Source organism: Protopterus annectens, chromosome 13.part0 (assembly GCF_019279795.1).
Source record: "Protopterus annectens isolate FY-2018-M chromosome 13.part0, PAN1.0, whole genome shotgun sequence".
Classification (NCBI taxonomy): domain Eukaryota; kingdom Metazoa; phylum Chordata; order Ceratodontiformes; family Protopteridae; genus Protopterus; species Protopterus annectens.
This window is the reverse complement of record NC_056747.1, coordinates 1,024,990,395-1,025,002,670: the sequence shown is the minus strand read 5'-3', so window position 1 is coordinate 1,025,002,670 and position 12,276 is coordinate 1,024,990,395.

Below are 12,276 nucleotides of genomic sequence, written 5' to 3'. Positions count from 1 at the left end.
ATAAAATAGGTAGGTGTTCTAACCCCAAACGTGGCAACTGTAAGTGTGTACGTGTCTATCTGTCTGTGTAGAGAGCAATGCTTTTTAGGGTAGCCACACTCCTTGCAATTCCTATACTTGACTTTAGCAAGACTGCTGATGTCACCCACCTAGAAATACACCTCTGTGAAGTTTGTAGCCCAGTAATTTCTGTAGCATGTCCTGTAATTGCATACTGCTGTAGTGTGATAAAGTAGCTAGATAGGTGTTCTAACCCCAGATGTTGCAACTGTGTGTGTGTGTGTGTGTGTGTGTGTGTGTGTGTGTGTGTGTGTGTGTGTGTGTGTGTGTGTGTGTGTCTGTCTCTGTAGAGAGCAATGCTTTTTGGGGTAGTCACACTCCTTACAATTCCTGTACTGGACTTTGGCAAGGCTGCTGATGTCACCCACCTAGAAATACACCTCTGGGAAGGTTGCAGCCCAGTAATCTCTGTAGTATGTCCTGTAATTGCATACTGCTGGATTGTGAATTAGAACTGTGGTAGAGTTCCACCCCCACCCATGGCAGTTCTGGATGTTTTGTGTCTGTCAATGTCTGTATACAGAGCAATGCATTATAGGCTAGTCACACGCAGTACATTTCAAATGGCCCACTGTGGCAATCTTGCTGATGTCAGTCATTGTGAAATACAGCTTTGGGGAAGGAGTTCTCTTGTAATCCCCGGGGTGCGTCCTATAACAGCTCCATGATGTAGTGTGGTATAGACCTCTGTCAGGGGTTTGATACCCACACATGTCAGTTGTGGATGTTTTGTGTGGGTCTCACTGTCTGTGCAGGGAGCAATGCATATTAGGGTAGTCACCTGCAGTACACTTCAAATGGCCTACTTGGGCAATTCTGCTGATGTCATTCATTGTGAAATACACCTTTGGGGAAGGAGTACTTCAGTAATGTGCATGGCGCGTACTTTAACTGTGTAGCGATGTGGTGTAATAAACTAGTTAGGGTAAGGGGTTCTACTCCCAGACATGACATGTGTACATGTTCATAACTCGTACCCTATGTAGAGGTGGTTGTGAGCGTCTGACACCTGTGGCCAATGTGGAGTGGGTTTTGCATATTTCTTATATGGTGGCCCTACTATATAGCACAATGTCCACCATACATGGATAACAGATGTAAAATAGCTGAGAGGCTGGAGTGCAAAGCCATACCCATACATGTGACATCAAGGCCAGGCAATTACATTGAGCAACCCCAGTATTACCCAGACCACACTCTCAACCCATGTCTCATATACACACACATGCCTAGGCAAAAGCCAATATGTGGGTAGTACACTGCATATTGGCCACTGATAGTAACTATGGAGTGATAGCAGTGGGCTACAGAGGGCATGTCACCCTGTCTATCTGTCCAATATGCACGTACATGCTGACAGTGCACCTCCCACATGTTCCCCAATGGACCCCTGCACCACCTGTGGTACCATCACATGTGTCCCACAATGGACATACCATGCCTAACAACATGCCCTGTATGGACAGATGCCACTGACACCAGGAAATGATGTTAGCATGCTATCAATGTAGGTACAGAGTAAACCTGGTGCCCATTAATGGTCCCCGCCACAAATGGGCAAGACTGGCACATATGATGGTAATCTGTGTTCACAACATGAGCCAGCCACCCCAGGTACAGTTCCACATGTCACTGTACATGCATGTGGGAGGTGTGCACATCCCAGACACCGTCCATGTCATGGACTAAGGAACACATACATGGCAAGAGATGCACAGTATTGGCCATACACAATAGTCACCCAGATGACTGGATGAGGGATACAATACCCACCTGTGTGGGCAAGTGCAGAAACTACAGCCCTGAGACACAATACAGACCATTGTAATGTGGCCTGATGCCAAGGTATACCCATCGCCTACCCTTGTATAGCCTGCTGCCACAGTCGACCACTACACACCCATGCAGACATGCACCCATGCATGTGAGTACTGGCACCCTGTGTGTTTGTCTGTGTGTTGTATGGTGCATATGTTTGCATCCACACTCACTACAACCCCCATGGACATACTGAAGCATGCTGTTTGATGTCAGACACCTCCTCAAACCCTTTGCCCATACAACCTCTGTATGACCTGTGTGGTGCAAGTGATACCTGCACAGTGATGTGTTGTGGCAATGACGCTACTGATGAGTTGTACTCCTGGCCCTGCCAAGTGTGTTGATGTGTGTGTGTCCCTGTGAGAGTGTGGTTGTGTTGACGCTGACACCTGTTCATGTGGACAGGCACGTGTACGTCACCTACCATATAGCTACCATATCCCTGTTGCAGATGTCACTCACCATCACAGATATGTTCTGAGGACTTCACAACAGGTAACCCATGTGGCGCATCCAATAACTGCATCAAACTGTGATGGCAGTACATAGTTGTCAGGGGTTTGATACCCTGTGCTGTTAGGTGTGTGATACAAACAAGCAGCAGTTTTACTCTTCCCACCCCTCCCTGACATGTCTTTCCCCCTGTCTGCCTCTCCCACTCCTTCTCTGGTAGATGTGGAGACCTACATCTGCTTTGCTTAGGCAGCAGCATGTGTATTTTAAGTGATGCTCATGATCACACAAATCGCAGCCCTCCCCTAGCTGATTGCATGTGGAACAGCTGTGGTAACATTCCCATAGCCAGTTGCATGGAAACACACTACAATATCTAGGAACATCATGTTGGTGTTGGCCCTTGTCATTCACTGTGAGCAGGAACTAGATCTGCTGGTTAGCAACCAGCATCTGAGATGGCTTGGGAATTTACCTCTAACAACATACACTGTGGAAACAGGGCAACACACAGGAGGGGAATGTGCCTGACCTGCCTACAGACTATAAGTGCTGTTATACTGCACGTGGCATGCCGTTGGTTTAACAGTGTGTGTGTGTGTGTGTGTGGATATGTCTTTCCTACATGTCTCCATACCTGCCATGTCAGTTCCATGTTTATGTGGAATCCCCATCTGCAGGGTCATCTGCAGACAGGGCAGTGTGTTGTATAAAACGACCAGCCAGCACAATCCAACCAATTTATTCACTTCTGACATCTCGGCACAAAGCCTTCAAGGAAGATAAATTACAAACCCAAATCACATGCTTATATACTCATATTAATTAGTTCAATAAAACAATAATAACATAAATTAGATAAACCTAACCACTTAAACACAAATTTTCTTTAGTTAAAGTAAAAATACATTATAATAAAATCCTCCAATTAAATTCAGAATTCTTGCCCTTAGGGCTTAATTTGTCAAACTTTAAAATATATAATGCTTCCTTATATAATAATTTATACTTTAAACAAGAATCAAGGGGAAAAACATCTAACTTTTCTAACACCGTACCCTGCAAATGCATTGGATTACTTTGATGTGCAGCCTGAAAATTCAAAGAAACTGAACTAGACTCTTTAACATTAATAATGTCCCTCACATGTTCCAACAATCACACTTTAAAAGCTCTTTTTGTTTGTCCAGTATAATACTTCTCTCATGAACATTTTAGGGCATAAATAATCCCTTGAGTATTACATTTAAAACTGATTTTTACCTGAAATGTTATTCCATTTATAAATTGAAAGCTGTTAACCACATATTTACACGCCTTACACTTACCACAAACCTGTGTACCCAAACATAAAATATTAGATGGTAAATCTACCACAGGCATAATAAATTTACCTCTCACTAATATATTCTTTAAACTCCTACCCACCTTATAAGAGGTTTTTAAATATTTAGGAAGCTAAGGACATACTTCTTTTTTATTTTGTAAAAACTGTCAATGATGTTTCACTATATTAATCAACTTTTCACTAAATGGACTATAGGTTGTGGTAAAATAAATGTCCAAATCAGTGCTTCCAGATTTGGCACTAGATATAAAAGGTTTGGATATATTACCTCTTTCATTTATTTTAGAAACCGCTTTCAATATAGTTGATTCACTATATCCCCTTCTATAAAACATATTACAAGTCTTATATATCTCTTCTTTTAATTCAGAATCCATATTACATAATCAATGTACTCGAATAAGTTCACCATATGGCAAAGCATCTATTGTATGGGGAGTGACAACTAGTAGCCTTTAAATAATAGTTGTCACCTTCAAACTTCCTGTGCACTCTTGTATGTACCCCAACAGGGTCAGAAATATCCAGATCAACATCCAAAAACGAAACCTGTTTACCTTTCTGTACACCATCAAATTTAAGTCCAATCCTATTAACTTGCAAGGACTCAATAAATTGATCTACCTGATTTTCACCCCTCCCCCCACATAGAAAAATAAGATCATCTATAAAACGAGCATAGAATATAACATGTTCATTATAAAACTTGGCTTTATAAATACATTCTATTTCAAAGAAACCCATACTTAGGTTAGCATATGAGGGGGCAAAAGCCGCCCCGATAACAATCCCGCATAACTGTTTAAACAATTCATTATTAAATTCAAAAAAATTATTGGACAAACAAGAGTAACATGTCTATTATAAATTCAGTAGCAGGGCATTCCCCCAAATGCTATTTAAGGGCAGTGTGTTGTGCCTTTGGTTTCATGTGTTATCAACGGAGCATCTATCTGTGGACTGCAGATGGTAGTGTGAGGATTGCAGTCTGTAGATGGTGAAAGCCGTGACAGTTACTGGTGTCTTTTCCCTCATAGAAAATATGTTGCCGAAAACCCTGCTACAACAGTAAATGTATGAGGTTATCACAGCAACATGTCAGTATTGGCCCTGAGTATGTGCTGCCAGCCACACCTCTGCCAACCTGTGTACATATGTCGTGCATGACGTGGTGCGTATGTGCTGTACACCATAATTAGTGTCATCATATCCGCTAACAAGCCAGTCAGATATCAGACCACTTCACATATTATGTACAGTAGGGGTTATATTTGATGACATAACCTGGACATTCTGTGGATTTTTGTACAGTTCTACGTGTGTGTGGGCATCAGTGTTACAGACAGCAGGTAGCAATACCTCTTACTTTGTTAGCCAAAGACCTTCTGTGTTAGTCTGTACTTCAGAGAAGTAGATACCAAACAGGAGAGGACCTAGGACTGAACCCTGTGGTACTCCACTTGTCACTGGTCTGAAGTCGGATTTGGAGTCTGCTACTTTCACAGTGTGGGTTCTGTCCATGAGCCAGTTGGCAACCCATCTTGTGACATAGGGATTTATACCTAGTTTAGTGAGCTTATCTATAATTCCAGAGTGGGGGATGGCGTCGAAAGCCTTGGCGAGGTCAAGATAAGCTGTGTTAACCACCTTACCCTCATCTATGGCTTTGGTAACTGCTTCAAAGAAGTCAATCAGGTTTAGGAGACATGATCTGCCTTTTACAAATCTGAACTGGGTAGGGTCCAGAGTTTGGAGATTACCAATGTCAACCACAGTATTCTGAGCAGTCTATGTGTATCAAAGAACAGTGCCTGTCCAATCATACTATGAGAACAGTAGTCTTGCATGATACTGATGAGAATGATGAAAAACGCTGCATGCCGTGGGGGTGTGTGGACATGCTTCATGCACAGAATGTCACACCTGCGGCATCGGTTCCGTAGAACTGGGTGATGAGGCTGGCCCAGTGTGTGAGCAAACCGCTGCTTCTCAAACCCCTGGCAGGATGCTACCAGTGGGGAAAACAGTATAGACCAGCTAAGTCTACTCTTGACACAACAACAGATCTTTCCTTGGCGGGACGAACCAAAAATTGTGAGTCACATAGATGTTTCCACCAGTATCAGGGGAGGATCAAGGGAAGGCTCATATGTACATGGACTAAATGATGAAGAGCCTGCAGAAACTTGGGTTGAGACAGTATAATGGAGGAGTACCGACATATACAGAGAGGGAAATATGTGGAGGTGTGGTATGGCTGGGCTAGCAACTGTAGAATGGATGGAAGCTGTGTACATGGAGCATGGGGGCCGGGGGAAGGAATCATGGGTATTACATTATGGTATAAGTATGCAAATGAAGCAGAACAGCAATAGTGTAGTGGGTAGAGCATCCGACCAATGAGCAGGCATTCCTGGTTTGAGTACCATTCTAGAACAGTCTATTTTACATGGCAAAGCATGTTATAACCAATATTTTTGTTGCAAAACCCACTAAATAGCTTATATATATATATATATATATATATATATATATATATATATATATACATATATACTGGAATACCACAAGAAATGCACATGTGATGTATCAGTGTCAGAAGGAATAAGGCACTAGTAAGCAGGTGTAAGCACAAAAATAAGCAATAGTAAGCATATGTATGCACTAGTAAGCGGGCTTAAGGCCTTACAACGTCTTTAAAGTGCCTTTATCACTCTATATCCAATGGGACTTTGTCAGCCCGGCAACAAAACAAACAGCCATGCAGGTCACGAACCCAGGACCCTATACACCATAGTCCCAGTAGCTATCCATCAAGCCATAACAGAAGTACGGAAGAATGGGGTAGTAGTAATCATGTCCTCACCATAGTATAACCAAACTGAACCTGTGAAACATATCAGTATACAGTTATATGTGCCATAACTGACTACAGAACATACATATGCGAACTGGAGTACTGCAGTAAGTCCAGATGTGAGGTGTTATTGTAATTAAGTGTAGAAGTTCTCAGGACCCCATACAGTGTAAGTACACATGTCAAGGATACATGGCACATATATAACAAGTGATGAAGGGGAAATCAATGCCAAAAGGCAAATATCATGCAAATCTAATAATACACACCGCTAGGTGTAGCACAGCACTGGCTTCCAGACTACTGGCAGGATACTACTAGTGGGAGAAACAGTGTCAAACTGCTAAGTCTACTCTTAACCAAACGCACATCTGTCCCTGGCGGGATGACCCCAAACTTCTGCTAAAAAGAGTCCTCGGGGTAACATACCATGCCTCAAAGCTAAGCAAAGACAGTAACGTATGTTCGCGGACTAAATGTGTGGGAAGCCTGAAGACCCATGGGTTGGGACAACATACGCGAAGGGTTGAGAGAAGTGGAGAGTAGGCAATGTGTAGTGTTGTGGTTAGATTTGGCTGTAACCTGTAGGAAGGATGACTGATGTGGAGGGGGAATGTTGGAGAAGGGAATGATGGGTACGCCATTATGGATCAAGGTGTGCCGGGGTTGGATGAACCCGTTCTAATGGGACCGGCCCGTATATGTCAGCGAGAAAGGAGGAGGGGACACAGGGAAGGTACTGGGACATACCATTTTCCATGGCAAACCACGTTATGTGTAATATGTATGTTGCATAACCCACAGAATAACACACACACATATATAATATATATATATATATATATATATATATATATATATATATATATATATATATATATATATACACACATATATATATATATATATATATATATATATATATATATATATATACGTACTGCAGGAAATGCACATGTGAGGTGTCAGTATCATAATGCATAAAGCAGTAGTTAGGTTAAGCAGCAATAAGCTGTTGTAAGCATATGTCAGCACTAGTAAGCGAGTTTACGTTTACAGGCTCAGCAAATCTGATGCAAACTATCTGTAGGCATATGTAACTGGAGGTTAAGTAAACAACTATGAGGCTAACCTGGTGTAACTGGATGTTACCTGCAGTTGGCAATGCTTACCATTGCGCAAACACACTCACAACTGCTTACAAGTGCATTAATCACCCTGTATCCCACCACCCTTCTTCAATCCTGCAACATAATTGACAGCCACTGCACAGCCTGAGCCCAAGACCCTGCATACCACAATCATAGTGAATTAACACTACACCATGTTGGATATACATACATCTCATCTATTCCCAGATATATCATGCAGCACAGTCAATCTGCATAAGGGGAACTGTACTAATATCATAACACTCAACCTCTTATTGCAAACATTCTGGACACAGTCTGACAAAAGTGGGGTACAAACTGGGATAAATGTGACATATTGTTCATATACATGTATAACGTTGCTAGTTAAACAGTGATCTGTTGTAATACACATAATCTGAACAACATGATGTCTGTAACTGTAATGTATCGGCATTCCTGACTGACCACATGCCTGACATCATCCACGTCAATTGGCCAGACAAATGTGGGACAGGCCAATAGTGTGAGCCATTCATGCATGGACATATGGACAATTATAGATCTGTAAATGTAGAGAGATGCACAGGTACATATAAATGTATGACTCACACATACATCATATCACATCACTGGTATATAGGTAGATGGATAAATATGTCTACATATATATATATATATATATATATATATATATATATATGTTGGTGTGAATGACCTGAGACGTACCTCCCTGGACTACATGAAAAGAGACATGGAGGAGCTCTCTGATCTTGTAGCCCAGGCAGGTATGATCCTATCCCTGAGTAGCATCCTGCCATCACCCAGAATGATACCACAGTACAAGGACAAAATGATTGACTTCAACATTTGGCTAAGCTTCTGGTGTCATTCTAAGGGGATCCAGTATTTGTCTGCCTGGGACGACATGATCGACAGACCATGATGCTCTGCCAGAGATGGCCTGCACCTGTTGCCCTTGGGATTCCGGATACTGGATAAGGCTCTTGCCACCCCTATAGTGCCTTTTTTAGGCAAGGTTCAAATGACAAATTCACCACTGTAACAGGTACAAACAAGCAAAATCTGAGGGTAATGCTACTCAACGCTAGAAGTCTAAACCTCAAAATGCGCTCACTCGAGGCACTCCTTAAAATGGAGAACATCGACATCTGTGCAGAGAGCACCCCTGCATTACCAGGCTAAAATTCATACCACACTTTTTGGCCACCTAACCCGGAATGAAGCACTAACCTTCACGTCCAGGCTAGTTGCACAGCATAATGCATCTGAGATTATCCAAGTGAAACTAACTCTGGGCAATACCGCAATCCAAATTGTAGCTTGCTACAGATCCCGCACCATGCCCCAGGATTCCCACTCCTCATTTCTTGATACACTGGGAAGTATTAGGGTACAACCTAACACCCTAATAATGGGCAATTTCAACTACCCCACCATTAACTGGGAAAACTACTCATGTACTAACTCTTTTGCTCAACGTTTTCTGGAATTCATAAATTACAACGCCTTGAATCAACTTATTTACACCCCCACCAGGGGCAGCAGCATCCTAGACCTGGTCATTACCAACATGGGCAACCGGTGTTCCACACCAGAGGTCAATTCCTTGTTGGTCAGATCTGACCACAAGCTAATCACCCTAGACATCCACATCCTGCCCCCACCCCCAATTAGGAAAACCACCGTAAAAAAATTCTCCAAAGCCAACTTCACACTTCTTAAGACAGAAGTGGCAAACTTCACGACACCCATGCAGACGGACAATAGAGATACAACTGTTGAATCCTACACAAATGCACTTTATAAGCACTTACACAAGTGCATGGATCATGCTATCCCTAATAGAACCAAGATGCTATCCTCCAAAAAAAAGGAAGGCAATCTGGTGGTCCTCTGCCATAAACAAACTCTACAACAGAAGAAAGAAACTGTTGCAAAAGAGTAAAATCCCATGACTGGAGGAACTCCTTGGTCAACCTCAGTAAGAAGCTGAGATCCCTCATAAAATCCTCCAAAGCTAGTTATGAAAACAAAATTGCCACTGACTCTAAAGACAACCGCAAAACAGTCTATAGCTATGTTAAGAATCTCAATGGCAACACGTAGATCTGCTCTGAGTTACAGCACAATGGCACTAAATATACAGAGTTTAAAAACAAAAAATAATGCTCACTACACTCTGTTCGCCTGATAATAAACAAGACTTATAAAATACAACAAAAAAACAGGCTTAAATAGTGGGAAGTATACTTGCTGTGTTCAATTCAAGTCAGTCACAAAAGGTAACCAAATGTTCCACAAAAAGAAACGAAGCTGTAACCTACAAACCGCTTTACTTTGCGAACTCTTAATCCAATAAAAAAGAGTCAAAATCACCATAGAGTGTTCATTCGAACCTACTCATCCACTGGGCAATAGCTTGTAGAAAAAACACGCAGCCAGCATGTAAAAATAAATCCAAGCGTCCAGTAGAAACCACGTTTATTAAAATAATTAAAACACAGGGCTAGGGCTTTCAACGAATCTTCATCAGGCCACTATTTAAGCCTGTTTTTTTGTTGTACTAAATATACAGACCCAAATGATATTGCCAACATCCTGGCAGATAGGTTCAATGCTAACTTTATCCCCCCTCTCACCCCCTAAAGAGCCCATCTCTATACCGGAAGAATGCAAAGTTCCTGTAATCATGGCTGCACAGGTAAAAAACACACTCTCCAAAGCCAAGAACACAGCATCCATGGGACCAGACAACATCCCAGGCTGTGTTCTACATGAACTACAGAACAAACTGGCACCCCACCTAAGTACCATGTTCAATCATAGCCTCACCTCAGGCTTTGTCCCTGCTGAATGGCGCACAGCGGCGGTTATTCCACTCTACAAGGGGGGAGCCACCACGAACCCCGGGAACTACCGCCCCATTAGCCTGACGAGCCTGGTCTGCAAGGCCATGGAACGTATAATCATGGAACTTATAAACAAAGAAATTGGTAATCTCCAAACTCTGGACCCCACCCAGTTCAGGTTTGTAAAAGGCAGATCATGTCTCCTAAACCTGATAGACTTCTTTAAAGCAGTCACCAAAGCCGTAGACAAGGGTAAGGTGGTTCACACAGCCTATCTAGATCTTACCAAGGCTTTTGACACCATCCCCCACTCTGGAATTATAGATAAACTCACTAAACTAGATACAAATCCCTATGTCACAAGATGGGTTGCAAACTGGCTCACTGACAGAACTCACACTGTGAAAGTAGCAGACTCCAAATCCGACTTCAGACCAGTGACAAGTGGAGTACCACAGGGTTCAGTCCTGGGTCCTCTCCTGTTTGGTATCTACTTCTCTGAAGTACAGGCTAACACAGAAGGTCTTTGACTAATGAAGTTTGTAGATGACTGCAAACTAGGAGCCATAATCGAAACTCCTAACAATGTGGACATCATACAAAAGGGCCTCACTGAGACAGATGCCTGGTGTCAAAGCCATGGCCTCAAGCTCAATGCCAAAAAGTGCATTGTCATCCTCTTTGGTAAAAACTCTGTACCCATGAACTACAACATAGGCGGTAGTATACTTAACACTGAAAGTGTGATAAGAGACCTTGGGACACAGGTGGACAGAAGTCTCTCCTTTGATAATCACATCGCCACAGTAAGCAAGAAATCCTTCTAAGTGGCACACCTCATCACAAAAGGTTTCTCATCCAGAAAAAAAGAGGTCATTGTTCCTCTCTACTCATCACTCATTAGACCCATTATAGAGTACAACGCCCCTTTTGGTATGTACCTCACAAGATATCTACAACAACTGGAAAGGCCGCAAAAATACCTCACAAAAAGGATTACCAGCCTCAAAGAGATGCCCTACGCAGACGTCTCAAAAAACTCCAGCTTTACCCCATCGCATATTGCCTACTCAGAGGTGATCTCTGCCTAACATGCAAAGCTATGTCAAACCAAGAGCTGTTGGACATGCTCCACTTAAAGAAATCCCAATCCCTCCGAGCTACACACTCTAGGGACTTAAACCTTGTCACCACAATAAACAGAACATGTTGGAGGGATAGAATCCTGTCCCAGAGACTTCCCATACTTTGGAATAAACTACCTATCTATATCAAACAAAGCTCCTCATTAGCACTCTTCAAGAAACATCTTGATGATTGGATGGGAAATAGGAAATTCACCCCAGGGATCACCTCTGTGGCTCTGCTCGACAGTGGCACAGGAAAATCATTTTCTTGGGTGGAGAAAGCCAGGGTACCTTTTTGCCTAGGCTTATATAAGCCCTAGGGTCAATAGCCTAGTACCTACCTATGAACCTTCCCAGCCATTCCAGTGTTCCATTACTTGGCTATTTTTTCCCCAGTTACCATAAACACCGTTCAAACCTGTCAGTGTGCATACTGCTTTCTTACTACAATGTTTACAGATATTGAGCTAAAACAGCACAAACACTGATAGCCATCTGCTAAACAAACAATACAGTCTCACAATGAAAATAGACTTAGCATGACCAGTTAAATTCTCTGCCCTTGAAAGTCACATTCATTAAAATGGCATTAAAACTGACATTCAAA